The sequence below is a fragment of the Ruditapes philippinarum genome, unplaced genomic scaffold (genome assembly GCF_026571515.1).
Source record: "Ruditapes philippinarum isolate M1 unplaced genomic scaffold, ASM2657151v2 ctg2467_1_1_1_1, whole genome shotgun sequence".
NCBI classification, from domain to species: Eukaryota; Metazoa; Mollusca; class Bivalvia; order Venerida; family Veneridae; genus Ruditapes; species Ruditapes philippinarum.
Genome location: NW_026853402.1, coordinates 71488 through 94292, shown reverse-complemented (window position 1 = coordinate 94292; position 22805 = coordinate 71488). Strand labels below are relative to the sequence as shown.

Genomic DNA, 22805 nt, shown 5'->3' with positions numbered 1-22805 from the left:
AGGAAAAACTTTGGGTTTTTCAAAAAAAGAGAAAAGGAAATTTTTTATCAACATATACCCATTTTTTTTTATCTTTTAAAAAAAAAACTATGTGTTGAAATTTAAAATTTAAAAGTCGTTAAAAATAGGGGAAAAAAAAGTACGGGTATTTAAATTACTTTAAAGAAAAAAATACTGGTAAAATACTGGTTTTTTACTAAACCACATAAGTTTACAAGTAGGGGTTCTGTTTTTAATGCTTTTTCCATTTTTTTAAAATGATAGTTTCCCATAATGGGACTTTTCAAAAATTTTGACCATTATTCATTGTAAATAGTTTGCAAAAAATCCCCGAGGGTATCGAAAGGCGGGAGTCTGTTTTACTGATTCGAAACGCCAGTCCCCATCGACAGCACAGCTGGGTCCGTTTGTCCTTTTCCATCGGACCTATTTTTTGCCCTTTCGTCATTCGGGGAGTTGATTTGTTGTGGGATTTTCCCCCATTTTGATTTGCGCGGGGTTAAAAGAAATTTTGGGGCCCATCGGTAGAAATAAAAAGCAAATGAATTCGCCCAAAGGGGCAAATTTTCTTCAGTTCGAGGAAAACCCTTTGGTTTTTCCTCATTCCTATAAAAAAAAAAGAGACCATTTTTAAACAAAAATTTTAAAGAACATTAGCCTATCCATTTATAAAATGGTGGTAAAAAGCAAAGTAAAGAAACTTAGTTTTTTCCATAATGGTTTCAATTTAGATTATAGTAATAGCCCAGGGAATGTCACTACCCCAATAAAATCACAAAAATTTTCTTAGATAATCGAAGTTTCATTTTTGCTCATTGATAAAAACATGGACGGGCCTTTTTTTTTCAAAATTATCAATTTTTTTTTTGGCTTTCATAACCAAACATTTAAAAGGGCCCATTAAATAGTCAATCTTTTTAAAAATATTATTAACCCAACAGAAAATTGAGCGTTTTAAAAAAGGATAGGGTAAAAACAGCGATTGAACCTTTTTAAAAGCAACGACTTTATAATTATGGAAAAAAATCTTTATACACCGAAAGGAACATATTCACTATTAAATGTTTTTTAAATTCTTTATTTCTGTGGGGAACACAGGCAAATTTTCTTTTTACGATAAAAATTTTTCTTTCAATATTCTATAAATTCCCTCGAAATGAAAAAAATTGCATCCAAAGGAACAAAACTTTTCTTTTTTTTAAAAATAAAATAATTTTTCCAATTTGACCCACGGGGTCGGTTATTGCTTTTAGAATTCAAAATAGCTTATAGAGAACAGAAAACTTTAAATTCGGGCAAAGAATGGCTAATTACTTTTTCAATAAAATATCCAGAAAATCGTAATTGAATTTCCAGAGATTTTTCCCTTTTATAAAATTTTTTTTAAAACTATCGGGACTCTGTCGGGGTCTTAAATTTTGTTAATTGTCGGCGTCTTAATTTTTTTAAACATGAAAACATAATTATGCTTCAAACCAAAATATATATATGTATACGAATTCATGCTAGGACTTTAGAAAATAGACATTTAAGCATGCTTTTGAGTAAAAACATCAATTCTTTTTTTTCATTCATTTGTAAATATCCTCAACATTGTCTAATTAATTCTACAAAATGATTCTTTACATAGAACTTCTTCAAACTCCCCTCCATCGATAAAACTTTTCCTCAAAATTCCGACTAGATCTAGTAAAACCTTAAAAACTTCATAACCACGATAAAAAGCATTTCCGTGTTATAATGGTTTCTTACGCAAAATATGACGTCATTTAAGTCGCTGTACATAGTGCACATTTTGGCGTGTCATTAAGACCTTTTCGCGCGTGTTTATTAGTAATTACGGTTTATGTGAAACTAGAAAAGTTTTATATACATTTCTCAATATGCCTTATACAAAGTCTTTCGTACTTGCTTCAATTTTCAAAAACTAATTGTAAGATCTACATCGTATTAATTAGTTTTTTTCTTGCGATTCGTTCGTGTTTATAGTCAAAGTGTGTGTATGTTTTGATTCTGTTCAAAATTTAAATAAAACGAATGAAATAAGTGATGAACGGCATGACTTCCACGGAAAGAAGTGGTATGATGTTAAGGGGAAAGTAGTAAAATGTCTTAAATAACCACTAAATGGCTTGAAATAAATACAATGTTTGTTTTGCATTTAAGATCAAATTATCTACACACCTCAACACCAGCTCATTTAGCCCCCATGAAAACTTGGTCTTGTGTCTTACATGGCCAAAATTCTACCTTTTCGCAGAAAAATGGGCCCGTTTGCTGTGTCGGGAAAGTTTAAAACGATTTTGTTTTATGTTTTAATGTTTATCTGGAAAAACCTAGTGAGACTTGAGCCCACATATGGTTCTTTTCCAACTTATTGCACAGTGCATATATTGCCATTGTCACAAATACGGCTGTACATGTTTGAAGGTGAGACGTCACTTTTGCCTTATTTTTGGTTAACACACGTACAAATGGGTGCAAAATGAACTCCTTTGACCGGCATTCATGTAGTTGAACTTGCACAAAACACCATATTTAGTAATATATTTCGATCTTACACCAAAACAAATATCCTCAACGCGGTTTCTAAGATCCCTGAATGAATCTATTGAAATTAATATTTAAATATTAGTAAATTCAAGATAATTAAGAAATGAAAGACAAATGAATACATGTCAATATTATGTTTTGAAGAATATTAAAATTTTGGCCGTTAGGTTTCAAATGATCAACATAAAATATAAAATACGTCAGTTGTAATCAGAATTAAGATAAATAAATGCACCCCCGAAAATGAGAATAGCTCAAGCTTCTAAATGATTTATTCTTTCATTGCATTAAATACCATACAATCTTTCTGGTTTCGTTCAGTAAACCTCAAACGGTTTTAACGGTTATTGAAAAAAGATAATATTTATGAAAGAAGGGAAATTTTCGTTTCGTGTCATTAAAATGTACGTGAGTATTCCGTGAACTTTTCTCAATAAGTGATACACGTTTTTAAAATAAAGGCAATATTGATTTCATTTTTAACCAATAAAATTAATTGTAAAATAAAACATTTTGTTTCGATTTTAAAAAATGCAAAGGATAAATTAAAATTAACAACCAGACAAATATTATTATTATGTTTAGTCTAGTCTATAACATTAATTCATGTGTTTATAATTTAATGTATTTCAATGCCCAGGCATTTAAGGTAACCTTGGTTAAATAAAAAACTTAGGATTTGTGTGATTATTTCTCCAATACATTGGAATTTGTATATCACATTACAATATTTTAATTACATTTTATTACAAAAGTTATACATTATACATGCTTAGTGTTTGAAATTGTTTTTGTCCAATGAGATGGCAGTATTCTTCAAATTTTGAAAGAATTTATTTTAATAAATCCACGTAAATCGAATGAACTGATTAACCGACGCTATTCTGCGTGCGTGTCTTGGGGGCGGAGCTACAGGGATATTTGGTGTTTTTTGTTTACATTCGTGCGATACACAAGAGAACAGCTGTTAGGCTAAGCTTAGACACTTTTTTCGTGGACACTTTTTCATAAATATACATAGGATTATAGAGAAAGTGGCCATGAAAGCAAACATATTTATTAACTTACTTTTTCTCTCCAGAACAAAAATTATATGTAATAGACGGTAAACAGCTTTTTTTAATCTGAACTTTTTAACTGAAAACATTACTGGTTTCCTAGCAGTTTCCGGACCCTAGCAGTCTTCCGGCCCTTCATCGTGTCTATTTTTCCTGAAGGGCATCTATATTACTTCATCAAAACAGAGAGATATTTTGTTTTCTATGCAACAAAGCAGTTAAAATAGTACAGCGATTTATATGTTTTGAAGTTTTGCATGTTGTTATAAGTTACCTTAGAGAATTTGTAACAATTTAGAAATATACAACAGCTGGGGAATTCTAGCTTGAATGCCCATGCGCAATAACTGAGACCCCATTTCAGGTAAATCAATACTTTGAACAATACATTTTAAAAGACATGGAGAAGGTAGATATTTTGAATAAAAATGAGAAAAGGTGTTACATTCAGGCCAATGTTCCAATAAAAAATATTAGCAAAAGAACAACATTAAAAACAAGGTAATGCTGGACAGGTACCTAACTTTGTTCTAACAAATTACTCGTCCGTAGACGATTTTTATTTTATTTGTTAAAGCAGTAAACACGAACCTTCATCATGAATGCGAATCGCAATGTCATTATAAACATCATAACTATGAACATTTAACATAATCATTGACTTTCACGATTACATTGGATTAAGTGCCAGCGAAGAGAGATTCTAATTTGCATAAGGCGGTAAAAGATCAGACGTCGCCGATTTTGACAGGCATGATTTTGGTGTTTCGGGGTGTCAATCAACGTCGCGTGACGAAAGAGGGCGGAGACATATAAAGAGTGTACAAAAATAATTTAAAACACTAAGCCGGTTAAAATTTATTAGTACGTATTAACAAAATTAAATTGGTCGCGCGGCTGTGTCGCACCTGACCAATTTAATTTTGTAAATACGTACTAATAAATTTTAACCTATTCTTTGTGCATTCTATTAGTTTTAATAATTACAAGCTGTTATAGTTATAGTTTCTTATCAACAAAATGGCTTGCAATAGTAAAAAGTAAAATAATGAATGAAATTAGCTGACATGTAACATTATTATAAAATAAACGCATACTGCGAGTTTTCTTTTTGTGGATTATATTAAAAGGCATTACCGATCTACTCAAACATAAAAGAAAAATGTACTGTAGCTTAATTTGATAATGTTAGGTAAAGATAGACAAATTCTTGTGTATTATGTACATGAATTCAAATGTTTTTTTTAAGTAATGTCTTATCTCATTAAACATTATCATATTTCATTATTTTGCAATCATATATGTTCATGTCATGTGTCATGTATGTATTAGATGTTGTATTTGTATATGTAATATGGTGTTGAACTTTTTATGCTTAAACCAAGAAATGAAGTTTCTGTTCTGTTCTGTACTCACACACGTGACATATCACATATATAGACTATTATCAGAGACAAAAAATAAATAAAATGGTACAACATTTGACTTGCGTGGTTATCATTATTGTTTGGGAAAAATAGTTTTTTAATAAAGAAACTTTACTTTATATAAATAAAAGGAAATGACTTATAATGGAAGTAAATGTAATATATGCTTGACAACGAGTCACAAATAGTAACTTATTACCAACATTACTTTCATGACTTTTCTTAGATATGGGCGTCTCTAGTTCAAGAAGCAGTTCTAGTTCAAGAAGCAGTTCAGGTAAAAAGGGAGGAAATTGGACAAAAAAGGTTTACTTTGATCCTGCAGCTGACAAAAGCATTGGGAATGATTACAAAATTAAAGATTCTGAGTTGACTGACAAACTGTCAAATCTGTTCGGTCCCAGCAAACCAATAATTGAAGTATATGCATACAAACATAGCTTATCTAAATGGCAATTGTCAAGTTCACTTCTATACCACGCCTTCATAGTATTCAAAACAGAAGATTGGTGGTGGTCAATTGAAAAGAATTCGGAAGGCATCACTATTCAACAACGTAAACAGAAGGATGCTGTTAAAGAAAAATACAGAGGCAAATCCAGGAATGAACCTACTCTTATGAAGAAGGACAAAGGAAGGAAGACAACGGAAGATCTAGTTAAATGGCTTTACATGAATGACGAACTTAACGATGAGTATAATGTGATCTTTAGCAACTGTCAAAGTTTTGCTAAAGCCGTCTTTAAATATGTGGCCAAATCCAAAGTTTTGTAATATGACCTCTACTCGTGAACGTATATGAAATTTTACAATATTTTTTCGCGAATATATAATTATTCTGTATTTTCCGACAACTTACAAAAATAACTTTTTAATTTTTATCTAATTTTACCTTCAAGGAAAAACGTTGTTAACGAATACACCTACTTGCTACGCAGGCAGTTGCAATTGACTAGCGCGCTTTAAAACATTGATTACTATAGGTACGTGACGCGGTTCGAATTCTACCTAATTTATTTCCGTCATCTTGAACCGTTTTGAGGAACATAACCAGATAATTTTCGATGAAAAAAGTGATCCCTCAGAATGAAAACTGCAGACTCGGTTTGGTTGAGTCTGTGCATAAGGGATAATGTAAAAGTGCAAAAACCCTCACGCCCTCTTGCACCGGCTTGAGCGGTACTCATTTCTCAAACTTTAAGTGCTGGACCCAATGTCCCGAGTGATCCCGAATGACATTAAACCACAAGAATATAAGACCGTGCTTCTTGCTTACATCTAAAAACAATTTTTTGCTCTAAAACATGTCGTGCGTCTAAGGAACGATCCTTAAACCTACGTAAAATTCATCAAAGAAAATACTTTTATTCATTCTAACCAAAACCTGCTTTCAGGGACATCAAAACAGTACGATCGCGGTGACGGTTGGGGTACAAATGACGACAGATTATCATTGTTTTAACTATGGCTCTAATTCACGACATGAGATAAAGAAAATAACCCTTATAGGACGACTAGAGAGGATGACCTGCGGAATTGAACTTTTGAAATTTTGCCTGTATATGATCTTCATTATAAATAACATGCTTTTCAATAATTAGCGACAATATATGTTGATAATTTCAAAGGGAAATTATAAGATATAATTTACACAGTAGCCGGACTATATTTAAATGTGGATGAAAAGCAAATATCTTTAAAAAATACCGTTAGAAATACACTTCTGTAAAATGTGATTAATATATAAATAACACATGGGTTTATGGGCAACAGTAAAAATATCATCCCGATAAAAATACTGTTACCCGAGGCGTAGCAAATATACGAGGGATGATATTTTTACTGTTACTCACAAACCCATGTGTTATTTATTCTACAATAAATACTGTGATGATCTGAAATTTTCAACTAAATCTAACTGTAACACAAATAAACCAAGAGTAACAATAACTAAACTGTCCTTACCTTTGTAAGTGTACCTTAGGCCTACTTGAGAAATGTTCTTTTTCTTTTATTCTTTAAGCAAGTGATGATATCTACTAGTGATAAACATACAATAACCTGTGTTTTTTTAGAAAACAAAACACTAACCCATTTATACGGTTATGATCTGTGAAATCTGATCATCTGTTCCCAGAAAATTCTTAGCTTCGCATGGTTTTTGACAAAAGAACGATGATATCCTATGTTCGTCCACAATATCTGTAACGTTTCACTGATTAAAATTGTTAAATAATCCTTTGTTACATGCTTAAATCGTCTGCATGTTCCAGTTTGACACATAATAATTTACATTGCAAGTACTTCCGTTGAAAATGGATGTTTACTTTTTGACTATTCAACAAAAATATATTTTATACTGTTAAAAATACTGTTACCTATGTAACAGTACAAAACTCTTAGTCACGTGGTACACTTGCATTAACAGCAAAAATAACTCCCAGAGGGCTATGGGAAGTTAACATTACGAAAAGTGAGGGGTAATAATAAAGAATTGTATATTTGCATATATTATTTTAAGAATGATAAATTAAAATTATGAAATATTACATAATATTTTTTCAATATGAACATTGTTACTTCATGATTAATTTTGATGAAGTCATGAGGAAAGTGTACGTTGCGCGAAAAAAAATAAGTCAAAATGACTTAAACCACCAAAACACCAGCTGTTATGTTATGTTATATTTAGCCAACTGTGAAAACGTTCACTCTGTAAAATATTTTTGAATTATCAACTGAATAGCATGGTGAGCGACTCTTTAATTTTCCTTTTTTTAATCAGTTTAGGTTTTTTATCGTAAGATTATTTCCTCAACAAAATAACTTGGTAATACACGTTTAAAATAAAAAAAAGGATTTATAGCTTTCGGTTTTAACAAATGCAAAGCTGAATTGAAAAAAAAAACAAAAACAAAAAACATTTTTTTTTCTGTGGTAAGAGATTTTTTTTATTGAAATGACATATATTGAAAGGAATTCTATGAGGGTGTCACGAAAAGGACCATCGTCATAGTTTATTTTAATGTTTGAAATGAAATTATGCTTTTCGTTAATTGTACAGCAATGTCAGAAATTCTTTTTAAAAATAAAATAATAAACTTGAAAATGTAACAACTGATATCTCAACAAAAGTCTGACATTTTGCATTAAACCGAGTGTCCATATATGATATGTCAGATGGCTGATATTTTGCCGCTATTTTTCAGTCCAATCCGATTTAGCGTAACTTTTAAAAGCGTTCATACCTTTAAAGTCTTCCTTCATGTTTTGTTTGTTTAAGTACGGTAAAGAGATAGCAATTTTGAGTGTATTGTTGTACAATTCACAATGTACGGTTCGAGTTCAATTGCGTATTGATATAAACAGATTAAGTACAAAACATTTAAACACGATAAACCGTGCATAATAATACTTTAATGCTAAAAGTCGAGGATATAAAATGCGTTTAGATACAATAATGGCTTTATTGAACGAGTTATATAAAGTTATATTATGCGAGTCTCTGGCGAGTATAATATTTTTTTCAACGAGTTCTAAACATTAACTTTTAAAGTAAAAAATCTACACGACTATAATATAATTTTCATAACAGACCTGAATGAACTGTTTTACAGTGAAAATAATCATTTTTGTCACTGACGGGCCTATAGTTTAACGCTATTATTTAGTGCGTCTTTATATAATGTTTCATTCTCCGACGCAGTGGTCTCCCCTTATCAGTACAGAGATCTCTGCCATCATCAATATTTTGATATTTAATATTTTTTAGCTTCTTAATTTATTCTTCATTATTTTGTATTCTAACACGACCCGCATTTTTCCCTATTGAACATAGAAGAGAAAGTGTGTGTTATTTAAGAAATAATATATCCCAAACTGTGATTTTATCGCTCAATAACATCACTGTTTGGTGTTCGGATGCAAGGAATTATATCACGAGGGCGTAGCCCGAGTGATATAATGATGCGCATCCGAACGACAAACAGTGATGTTATCCAGCGATAAAATCACCGATTTGGATATATTATTTCGATTCGAACACGACTTTAACAAATAAATGCTGCCGTACCTGCTATTAAGCAGAATTGCGCCTGATTTGTTTCCGTACTTATTGTCAGCGCGTCGGATTTTATAGTGGTTACGTCACATGTATAATGATTACGTCACATGTCTAAATATAGAACGTCAAACAGTGACTCTATTGCATAATAACACACACTTTCGGTTCTTCTATGTTCAATAGGGAAAAATGCGGGTCGTATTAGAATATGCAACAGATGCAGTTTGACGTTCTATATTTAGACATGTGACGTAATCATTATACACGCGACGTAACCACTAAAAATCCGACGTGCTGAAAATAAGTACGGAAACAAATCAGGTGCAATTTTGCAAAACTGTCAAGTACGGCAACATTTATTTGTTGATGTCGTGTTAGACTCGAAATAATATATCCAATTCAGTGATTTTATCGCTTCATAACATCACTGTTTGTCGTTCGGATGCGCATCATTATATCACTCGGGCTACCCCCTCGTGATATAACTCCTCGCATCAGAACTCTAAACAGTGATGTTATTGAGCGATAAAATCATTGTTTGGGATATATTATTTCTTAATTCTTTTGATAATTTTTTGATGAAATAAATTGGACGTAGGTACAAAAAGTTAAAAATAAAACAGAAAGAGAAAAATGACGTTAGATTTTCTATATAGTCGATATTTAAATTTGAATTTCGACGTTACGTCATGTGACTTTCATCATCATGTGACGTCTGTGAAGGCAGTGATTGCAATTCTGCCAAGAGAGATAATCACTGTGAGGAGTTTGATAATGTTTATATACTGTTTGTATACTGCATATGACGTCCAGGTAAACTATATGCAACGGTATTAGATAAAAATTAATATCCATTCCACATGTTTATAAAAAGAAGCATTGATAATATATATAATATGTTGAACTACACTGATTTTCCTGACGTCATTTGGTTTATTGACCATAATATGACATGTAAGCATTCTTTTTTTAGCCGTGCATATATCGTGTAATATTCATTTAATTGCCCTATCTGTTTGAAAGAGAAGAATAATGTGAAGCGTGTTAATTTGTTTATTCTACCATAGAAATGTTTTTTAATCGCAGTAGTTTGTTTATAAGTTTAATTTTACGTATTTTACATGTCTATGATATTACGTAAAACTCCAGCAATTATGATGCATAAATTATACCATGAATAGTAAGACAACTTACATTTGGGTTAAAAGTTACTGCTTGTTGCAATTATTTCTTAAATCCATTGGAATTTGTATATCATGTTACAATAATTTGCTTATATTGTCATTACAAAAGCTATACAGAATAAAAATCATGTAATATTTTATGTTAATAAATGTACTGTTAATTATAATTTAATTTCAAACAATGTATAAAGTTTAAGTTATTATAAGTAAATAAGTAAATCATATTAATCAAACTTAGCCAGATATAAAAAACCAACACTATTCTAGTAAAATATATCACAGGCTTGTAAAACAATTTAAAAGACTTTTTATTTCAAAGCAGGCATATGAAAAGAAGATTCACGTGGACTCCATAAGCTGTCAATTTTATTTTTGAACCTATGAATTCAGAAGTAAAATTCAGAGGGAAATGGTAACACTGCACTTAAACAAACAAACAAACATAAATACGATCAACCTACTTCACTACACTGGTACAACAACAAATGCTAGTGTTATTAGAGAGGTATATGTATTAAGATACTCCAAAAAACTTTACTTTGTACCCTTTTCACAATAATAATATGGAAGTAACGGGCAGGTAGGTTTCCTTTGTTTTATATTTTTCATTGTACATGTATGTCCTTTGTTTTCCATTATTTATTTATGTCATTTGTTTCACATTATAAAATTTATCTTCTGTAGATCATTATACATTTATGCCTATTTTTTACATTATACATGTATGTCCTTTGTATAACATTATACATTCATGCCCTTTGGTTTACTTTATACATGTATGTCTTTTGTTTTACATTAAACATTTATGCCCTTTGTTTTACATTAAATGTGTATGTCTTTTGATTTACGTTGTACATTTATGCCTTTTTTATATTTAACATGCATTTATATTTTATTAAGTTTCATAAAACAAAATTTGCTCTCCTTTTCTTTCATAGCCACAAAATGTTTTTCTGTACTGATCAGGGGAAATAATAACCGTTGCGAAAAGTGCAATGTATGAGCAACAGTTACTTCCCCTGAGCAGTACAAGAAAGTGAGTAGCAAGGTGCGAGGGGGTCGGTGTAGCAAACGGTCAATATTTATAAACCGAAAGGCGTTTACTTTATACATGCATTTAGGGTGAAATAGAAATGTAGGATTAGAAAACAAGTCATAAATTAATATCATCTGCAAGTCGGCTTTCGCATGCATGTTGTGGACATAACAGATTGGCTCTCAAACTGCCATTTAGAGCACGTTCATAGTTATTGAAAACATCAACAAGGGACCTTAAGGATCAATTGAAGCTACTTCCGTTTAATATACCTGTGCAAGGTAAGAGAATTAAATTTATTAATAATTACTGTATGGTTTATTTACTGCAATGTTGTACCTTGTGTTATCGACAAGATGCATTGAACAAATCAACAATAAGATCTATGAAAAAGGTAATTTTCTTAACAAAATGTAATCTTAACGAGACAATGGGGACATATTTAATAATAGCAATCATGTACACTTCACTGATAACAAAAGCTATTATGCACATAATAGCGAATTTCTTGTGATAAGGAACAATTTGTGTCGGCACATATTTTGTCTTATTTTAAAATTTAAACAGTGTCATAGCAAACACTGCCTATAGGAACTCATATCGACAATCTCCTGGATTAGACCCTTATGTATATTTTAGAAGTAGGTGTACATAATACACTCAAGAAAACGGAATGAACCTTATACTCTTGGTTTAGACTCGGGGTCTATTCCAGGATATAGCCCTCGTAATAGTCCTAATTGATGAAAATAGCATGTTTACAACGAACTCCAAAAAATGAAAACCAATTCATAGAAGCTGTATTTTCTGTAATTGGTTTCATTGGCATGCATAAAAATTGATTGAATGAATTTGCCTCTTTTTCATTAAGAACTTGGCAATGTATAAATATAGTTTTCGTTAAACAACTAGCCTATTATGCACTATTTCATTGATTTTTGCACCTTTAAATCAATCCTGTAACAATGATAACGTTCAGTTCATGATAACAAAACCTTGTTTAAAACTATATTTACTGGCTTGTCACACTAAATTTTATGTCATTTTTGTTGCGATATCTTTAGTGTTAAAACGGTAGAAAAAATTTAAATTCAATAGTGTTAGCCATAAAACTCTTTAAAATAACATTTTCACTACTATTAATTAATATGTTAATCTTTCACCAGATTAACCGGATTCTCATTCGAATAACATATGTATCGTGAAGTTATACAAATAAATTTAAAATTAAATAATTCATTTGCTAATATCGTCTATGAATTTTTACAACCTTGCCTTTATCAAATACCTCATAACATACATCAAAACAGTCAATACATATATTATCGACCAAAGTACAAAACATAAAAATTAGAATGCTTGATATTCAATATATTTCATATTGTTATTGAAACATAAACAATCTGTTGAAATTGATATGTATTATTGAACCTTAAATTATGTACTTAACACATGTACATGTAATTCTCTGGAAAAAGGTCAATAAAATATGTACGATGATAAGATACACGAAGTTGTTAATATTATATCATTTAAATTTTATAATTTATATTTCTTAGATATCGCCAGACACTTTGCTGAGAATGATGACTATATGTTTCTCACTTGTGAATTAAAGACAGTAACACGCCTCAAAAACGTTCATTTAATGATGAGAGCGGAAAAGACCTATGATAAAAATAAAAGAAATTTTGACGCCAACATATTCACTTATTACATATATTCACTTATCACATACAGTGTCTTCTTTATTTTATACAGAAATGGGCGTCTCTAGTTCAAAAAGTTCTGGAAGCAGCTCAGGTAAAAATGCAGGAGAATGGACATATAAAGTATACTTTGATCACGAAGCTGACCAAAGATCTGGACAAAGTTATACAATTTCAGAAGAGGAGTTGATGGAAAAACTGCCAAACCTTGTCGATGCCGACGAACATATAATTAATATACGGGCATATAAGCAAAATCTGTATTCATGGCAATTAACTAATTTCATTTTATACCACATTTATATAGTATTCAAAACGAAAGATTGGTGGTGGTCTATTGAAAAGAACTCCGAAGGCATCACTATTCAACGAAGTAAACATCGCTGGGCTGTTCGTCAAAATTACAGACGCAAAGCAAGGTATGAACGTACTCTTATAAATGAGGATAAAGGAAAGAAGACAATGAAAGAACAAATAGAATGGCTTTACGAAGAAAATGAACTTAACAAAAAGTATGGTTTTATCTCCAGCAACTGTAAACATTTTGCGAAAGCTGTCTTTGACCATGTGGCCGCAACAGAATGTTTGTAGTATGGCGCATCTTTTTGTCTACATTGCTTAGTTATCTTATTTCGATATTTACAGTCATATAAGGAATCGAAAATAGGATATAAATTGATTATTACATGTATGTTTGACGACAAGTTATGATTACTTACAGACCTGGATAGCTCGCATAATTAGAAACATCATCTGTATAAAAAAAATCATAGACCATATGGATTGACATCGCAGAAAATATGGGGAAAAGTTAATCCGCGTCACCTTTAACATATTTTGTTTTAATTATATACTTTTCAATGCAAGTGACGTTTGAAAAATGGCCAAGAGCAGCAATCTTTAATATTAAAATTCTATTGATGATCATTTTAATTCTTTCTAATGTCAGTGAAACTTTCTTGTGTAATATAAGGAACATTTTAGCTATACAAACTGATCTTGTGAATCGGATTGTACAGAGAACATTCAAAGTCTGATGAAAAAAGTATAGTTTAGTCAAAATGTACTGTCGTAATTCCAATGAATTTGACGACTGCCAAGTTATTTATTTACTAAAATGATTGGTGCAAAAAGCGGGGAAGACCCTTACAATTATTTTAGAAAGAATTCTAGAGAGGGAAGAAGTAAAGAGATAAAATATATTACGGATGATTTTGTTAAGTGTATTATCGCCCATGTCTAAGCTCTATTTTTTCAGCATTGGATATTCAACACTTAATTATTGAAATAAATTATCCCCAAGGTCAAATACGAATATTTCAAAACTGATATTTAAGAAAAAAAGCAGATAGAAGAACATCAGCATAATGTGCAGTGAGGTAACACGGCAGATTACATAATATAATCAAGACAAAATGAAAAATGCTTGAAAGGTATAATTAAGCAAATATTTTTCTAATCATTTTTGTTTACCATTTAGTATATCTGGTCGTGCATATTGGATACATTTCAAATAATTTAACCTTACTTTCATTAAGTCAATAAAACAAGATGAGTATGTTCATTCTTTCATATTTATAATTATTAATTCAGTACCTAATAGCTCGGGTTAAGCACTCAACCAAAATCTCGATATACCTTTTCACTGCCAAGTTATAACTTCCTACTTATGTTGGATGAGGTAATTACATGTCTATGTATATCAATTTACATCTTCCCCTATTATTCGAATGTATAATAATACCATCAATGTTACAATTTCATTTTAATATTAGTTTTACTTAATTACTTTCTTATGCAATTATTTTATAATTTTCTTATGTCATCATAAAATGTATTACTATTCATCTTTTACCATTCAGTCTGCAAGAAATAAAGTTGTGTTTAAATTGAAATGGGAATTTGGATTTTTATATTGATTTTCAGTTTCCCTACCTCTTCCAAAAGCGCGTTATTATACATATGTTGATAATGTTTAAAAGAAATTTAAAAAAGAATTCTGAAATTATTACTATTCAACGTAGCAAAGTTAGGGATGCCGGCTTGACCAAGAATCAATGAAAATCAAGACATGCTCTAACCGATACAGGAAATAGAAATGTGAAGGATTTAATGTATATCTGTATCATAGCAAGGTACTGAACAAAGTAAACAATGTTTTGTCAACATTTTGCAACTGCCGTATTTGATTATGTGGCTACGAGCGAAAAGTTATGAAACTAAAGCTTCTTCACAGATGTTGTGTATCAAGCAGGATATTTATTAGTATCATATACCTTATTACCTTATACGAACAGCATTGTCTATCTGGCATGTGTGTACATATTATTTTTATTTTTTTTAAAGATGAGATAAATCGCCTTGTGAGAGCCAAAGGTTGCGATTTATAACGGGTTTTATGATGTTTATTGAAAAATCACATTTTTATGTTTTATTCAAAAGAAGTTATACATTTTGTAAATAAAAAATTTCATACATTCGTCGAAAATGTTCATTTCAGCCGCGTATTTGAGATGTATGCTTAAAATAAGCGTTTCTCAGTAATACAGGATTAACAATTAATTTTGTTTTGTGGCACTTTAAAGGCTTTCTCGAAATGTTAAAGGTTGTAGTAGAAGAAAGAACCATTTGGCAGCTTTTATCCTCAAATTGTTCACCAAATTGTAAAACTTTCATTGTAAAATTATAGGATATGGGATAAAGCACCTTTTTTCAAAGAACTTTAGATTCCCCGCTTTTAAAATGTGCCCGATTGTATCTTTTTAAATTATTATACAGTAAGATATTGTCATCATATCATATGTATTTCCATATTAAAATGTACCATATGTACCATTAAACGCATGTTTGACCTTTCTAAAGAAGTAAATATTTATTTTTTTCTGTTTGAGTGAATTATGTGACAATTTTCACAAAACATAGGTTTAGGAAAATAAATGGAATGTTATAGTTATATTTGGTGAAAATATATTCAATTTTCACAAAATGTTCCTTTTATTAAATTTTACAATAAAAATGTAACAAAATAATTATGTGAAATGAAAACCTTACATGCTACGCAGCTGCAACTATACAGCGCGCCGTAATGTATTGATTATTGTAGGTGAGTGAATATTTTGCGCAGTCTTTAACTGTCTTGAAAAAAACATAACCAGATTCATTTTCATAATTATTTTGTGATAATGAAATAATTCATAGCTGAAACTACTGACTGCTGTCACAGAAACATATCTAACAAATAAGAGTTTTGACTCTTTATACATGTACTATCATAATTACATTTCATATTTGTTTTAACAAATATGAAAATGAATATTTTTGACTGATATTGAACCATTCTCAATTGGTCAGATTAAATAAGTCAATTTTGATGTCAGCTGTAAATATATTCTCAATCATAGCAGTAATAGAAATTCTACTAGCAACCTCACAGGATATTGTATACCATATTTTACCCACGTTCCCTAGCACCGGCTTAAGCAGAATTCAACATTTAACATGAACTCGTAAAATTTAGAATTTTGAAACATCCGCAGATGTGTCCATATGGCGGTTATCATGGAACCTTCAATGTGACACGTTTGTGCCATTCCATGAAAAGCGGCATATGGTCCCAAAGTAAAAAATGTATGTGCCCTAAACAAGAAAACAATGGGCGGAACTAAATAAAATGGAATTTATAAAGGGGATCTGAGATTATGAAGCCTGCATATCACAGTTATGGCGTCCAAAGACAAATTTAAAAAGCAAGCCACATACTAGTACCCTAAGGGTGATTCAACAGTTATCAAGTAAGGAATACTGGAACCACCCAACAAGAAAAATGCCGAATAGAAAGAACTAAAATAACACAAGCACAACAATTATGTCGTGCTGAACGATCTTTAAGGATCGGACATATAACATCCCTGATTGAATGTACGGGGCGACATTTTACGGCCTCCACACGGCACAAACAACGCTGACATATGAAGAAAAGGGGATTTATGTGCATGAGCTGTCGGTTTCGATTTTAATCGATAAAATACAAAGTCAATGTTTGTGCTCGTAGATAACACTTTACTCAAACAAATATTTATCTTGTCTTTTATTTATCTTATCGACTTCTTCAAAAAATGTAATGATTTTACCAGTTAAATGTTCAGAAGACAAATACAAATATATCAAAAGGCTTTACTAAGTGGCCCATTAAATAATTTTAAGGAACTAACGGTAAGTTACTGTTTTCCTTTTGTGTTATATTAGATGCGAATCTTATTAGTATTATTAATTTGAAAAATTTCTACTTTACTTTCTTTTCCACACAATGGTTTCTGTGATGAAGCAAGTTATAAGTATATAATATTTCTATCAAAACAAAAAGTAGAAGAATAATGCAATATATATAATAAGAAACAATATATTAACAATCAATTTCAAACCGACGTATTTAGGACAAGGTTATCAAGAAGCGATTTACTTTTTGAAATGTATCGGGTAGCAATATCTTAAAAGGTACATTATAAAAGATTGATTTGTTTATACAATTAATACTAAATGTGTCTTGTAACGAATGAAACAATAGCATTTGAAACAATTTTGAATATTTTAACAATTTTACAACAGTTTATAAAAGCCAAACGTGTAGCACAATTTTAAAGGTTTTAAATGCCAAGTAATATTTGATCAACTCAATTTTAAACACGATTTCGCAATGTTTTATGGTTTCACAGCACGATAAATGGTTATATTTATCTCTACGGAAGACCGCGCTCAAATCTATTAGCTTGAATTCTAGTAATAAAATGTGGAAATAATAAGAACCAGAATTTGATAAATTGTTGGCCAAATTATAATACGGAATACAAATGACAGTGGGGGTTGTATAAGTACGTATGAATAAATAAATATGAACAAAGAAATATCTGTTGCGATAACAAAGTTCACAAAAGTATCATTCAACTAAGGTAGAATTGATCAACATTTATTGTTCTAAAATATTTGTTAGATTATATATTTTATATCAGATGGTTTGTCTTTTCAAGGCTTAAAAGTTCGCTCTCAAGCATCGGCTTAAGCGGTACTGAATCCTAAAAGCTATAAGTATTGGAATCAATCACGATTTCTCTCACAGTTACTTTGTTGGACATCGAAACGATTAAAACTTCTTAACGCAATTGCTCAGAGCAAATAAAATACTTGTTCAATAAGATCAGAGTTGCTTAATAAAAACAAATTGAAATTTCAAAAAAGGTATTATCATGTTTTTAATTTAATTGATGGTAATTTGAATTCTTTCGAATGTCATTGACACTTGCATGTATAAGTAATTGTTTAGCTATAAAATTTTTATTTACGAAATATAGATTGAAAGGCAGAACATTTGCTTTGATGCAATATAAAAAGTTTGGCTCTAAATGCATTAACAATACGGTCCAAGTAATATTTCTAGTGCTCATAAATCTTCTTCAAAGACAAATATAAACATCAGTAGAAATGAAATGTGTTATATGTCGGCAAGTTATCGTAAATTTTTACACAAACGATACTTTCTAAAAAGAATCGATCTTTCATGGGGAAAATTAAAAAGACTTATGATAAAAATAAAAGAAATTTAAACGACGTTTGACAAAATATTTTCTAATAACGTACAATGTTTTTTCTTATTTTATACAGGAATGGGCGTCTCTAGTTCAAAGTGTTCTGGAAGTGATTCAGCTAAAAAGGGAGGGGAATGGACATATAAAGTATACTTTGATCCCGAAGCTGACAAAAGCACCGGGAGAAATTATACAATTACAGATTCTTAGTTGATGGACAAACTGACACACCTTGTTTATGTCGACGAAAATATAATTAACTTAAGTGCATATAAGCAAGATCTACATTCATGGCAAATAACAAATTTCATTTTCTACCACATTTTTTATAAAATTCGAAACGCATGATTGGTGGTGGTCGATTGAAAAGAATTCCGAATGCATTACTATTCAACGAAGTAAACACCGTTGGGCTCTTTCTAGTAAATACAGACGCGAATCCAGGAATTACCATACTCTTATGAAGGAAGACAAAGGAAGGAAGACAATGAAAGAACTAATAGAATGGCTGTACAAAGAAAATGTACTAAACAAAGAGTATGATTACATCTCTAGCAACTGTTAACATTTTGCGAAAGCCGTCTTTGACGATGTAGCCGCAACAAAATATTTGTAAATTTACCTTGCATTATGCATTGATTTTGAAACAAATAATATCTTCATATCTCTAAACCCATTACATGATATACACGCCTTTTAACGCCTTTTTCATCCGCCCCCCTTTGTTGTCTCAAATAGTGAAGAAATGCCTTATTTAGGCCTTCGAAACTTGTTTTTGTTTGAGAAATGTTGTTTAAAAAAGTGACCACTTTTTCGGCGCGGCCCCCAACCAAAAGATACATCAGGGGGTTGCCAGAAGGGGGATGTGCCCTCTTCTGTTTGGGGGTTTGAAGGGGGCGGCAGTCCCCCTCATCGCCAAGAAAATTTTGGACTTGTGAGAGGCTAAAAATGACCCCAGATCGATCATAAGGTAACGTGTAACCAACGCTGAAAAGCATTTGACTCTATCTCAATCCATTGAGAAGTTGCAGCACTTTGAAATCAGTTTTGATGGAAAAAATCAACGCATAATAGTGATTTTTGACAATTTTGAGATGTCCCCTCGTTGCCATGGTAACAGGAAATTAAAGTATGTGCATGTTGTTGCGAAGACAATGGTCCAGTCAACATGTTTGCCAAGTTTGATTTTAGATAAAGCGTCCTGAACAGATAGTATCAGTAACAAAAATTTTAACAAGAGGCCGCACAAGAACTTTCTGACCGATCTTTTAAACACCTCTTTATCATCTTGTGAAGTACCATCCTTTTGGAAGGACGCCTGTGTTACAACCATTTCAAAAATGGTGATGGATCTCTTGCCAACAATTATAGACCTGTTTCTTTTTTAAACACTATACGAAGAGTTTTTGTGAACCATTTTAATCACTTGAACATGAATACAATTCTTATCCCAGTGCAGTCTGGATTCGACCCTGGAGACACAACTGTCAACTAGAATATATCTGATATTGTCCTTGCTTATACCAGACCCAACACACAACCTCTATAACTTTACGAATACAAATAATAAAACCGGTATAATGCACAAACTTTCTTTATATCTTTAATCTTTTTGTCCCAACTGCAACACGTGAATTGAACAATTTACCCCTTAATATACGAAATGCGCCGACGCTTCAAAAATTAAAGAATTATGTTCTAGTATCACGTATTTTTTTTCCCTACATTTTTATAGAAACAAAGTCATTATAACTTTATCGTTATAATGAACATTCTAATATTTGGCAACCCAACATCCCAGACATTGATAATGCAATTATTTTGAAGCACGTTTATATTTATATCTTAGAAACAAAACGTTTTATTTCACATGATTGTGAGACAATATACATGTACCTCTTTTCCTTTTTTATTATTTTTCTTGCCTTCATTCTCCTTGGGATACCTTATTTTGCTTCCTTTTTGCTTTTGCCTCTGGCTAGTCTTTATTGATTACTACATTTTTATGCTGCACGAAAGGAAAGCATATAGTCGCCGCCTTTCCGTTTGTCCGTACGTCCGCTCTCACGGGACAGTAATATTGTGGCTAGAGGTACAATAGGTAACTGTTCTTTCTCTTTGATGTCATTCATTACGTAATGCTTTTATTTGGCTCTTTTCTTTTGTGTGGCTAAAACGAACAATAGAGAGAACAATAAATTAGCCATAATTATTACTGTCCCGTTAGATCTTCCGTCTGTTCATCTGTCTGTCTGTCTGTCCGTTTTTTTCCCCTGAGCATTATTTGAAATGCCTTCGACATAATACTTTTAAACTGCATTCAGTGGTAGATGTTATTGAAAGAAGTACAGTGACAAAGAACCATAATTCTGCTTTGCCTAATTTTAGAGTTTTTGCCCTTTGTTCATTTTTACACTGAACTTTGTCCGGGATATTACTCTTATACTATGAAATATCAACATGAAATTTGTATGTACATAGTTCTCATTGGGCAGAAGTGCAGTGCAAAAGAACCATAACTTTGCCTTCCCTAAATTTGGAGTAATTGCCCTTTTTCATTTTTAAGCTTTGAACATTGTCCAGGTCGAAAAGTGTAATTGATATGAACAAGACACTTTGCAGGTAGATAGATCTCATTGGGTAAATGTGCAGTGCAAAAGAACCATAACACTGCGTTGCATAATTTTGGAGTTATTGTCCTTCGTTTGTTTTAACACTTTGAACTTTGACCGGGACATAAGTCTGACACTATAAGAGATATAATAAGAATTTGTGTAGGTAGATAGATCTCACTGGCTAGATGAGGAGTACAAAAGAACCGTTACTCTGCCTTGCCTTATTTTGGAGTAATTGCCCTTTGTTCTTTTTTCACTTTGACCGGGACATAACTATGAAAGCATAAGAGATATTAACATAAAACTTTGTAGGTAGATAGATCTCATTGTGAAGATATGCAGTGGAAAGAAACCGTAACTCTTTCTTGCTTATTTGTGCAGTTATTACCCTTTATCAATTTTACACTGTAAATATTGTCCGGGACATTACCGTGATTTCAACTACAAGAGGTATCAACGAGAAAATAAGAGGGTAGATAGATCTCATTGAGTAAAAGAGCAAGAACAGTAACTCTGCCTTGCCTTATTTTGGAATTGTTGCTCTCTGAACTTTGTGCGAGACATAACTAATTAAGAGGTGTACTTTTCTGTGGTCGAAGCATCATCCGCTTTAAACCGACTCTTCTTTCTATTAGTAGTAGACATTCATATTTCACATTTTTCATTGTTTTTTCCCCGTCTCTTGACAATAATCAGTTTGTATATACATGTATTACATGTAACCCGACTCGCTTCAAAAATTAGCATAAAGAGAAGTATTCTATAAGACTATGTCTTCCGTTCTAATCTTTTCAATAATCAGTTTGTATATATTACATGTAACTCGACTCGCTTCATACATTAGCATAAAGAGAAGTATTCCATAAGAATATGTCGTCCGTTCTAATCTTTTCTTTGAATATAAGATTTAAAATATAAATAGTATAATGTTGATATGCATATATTCGGGAAATAAATATGATTTAACTAATATACCATTTGTTTAAATGAGCATCTACATCGTTATGTAATTGTAGTTACCTTAGTTCAATAATAATCATTAAATGAGGAATAAAAACACCTCTAATAAATTGATTTTAACATATACATAAGTAAAAATTATTAATATGTACTTACGGATCTGGGTATATCACATAATTAGAACCATCATTTGTATAAAAAATCAGAAGATCATGGATTAACATTGCAAAAAATACGGATAAAAGTTAATCCGTTTCACTTCTTTACAAATTTTATTACAATAATATACTTTACCATGCAAGTGACGTTTTTGAAAATTGCAAACCGTTTCTTTATTAGAAGAACAACAATCTATCCTATTACAACTTTATTGTTCTTTCTAATGCCAGTGAAAATTGATCGTGTAAGGATTATTTTACTTTTACAAACTGGTCGTGTGAACAATATTGAATAGAGACATTCAAATTCCGATGAAAAATATACATATTAAGCCAAAATATATTGTCCTAACTTCACTGCCAATATATTTGTATACTACATTGATTGGTGCAAAAACAGGGTATAAACTTTCAATAACTTTAGAAAGAATCCTAAAGAGAAAAGTAGTGAAGGGAAAATATG

The 22805-nt window shown here is 31.3% G+C and overlaps 1 long non-coding RNA gene across 1 annotated transcript; it reads left to right on the top strand.

Moving 5' to 3' along the window:
* The first annotated feature begins 11280 nt into the window (after positions 1-11280).
* On the top strand, positions 11281-14923 carry LOC132736781 (uncharacterized). Its single transcript, XR_009626628.1, has 2 exons — positions 11281-11602; positions 13083-14923. It is a non-coding gene; the product is annotated as an uncharacterized LOC132736781 (long non-coding RNA).
* The last annotated feature ends 7882 nt before the right edge of the window (positions 14924-22805 follow it).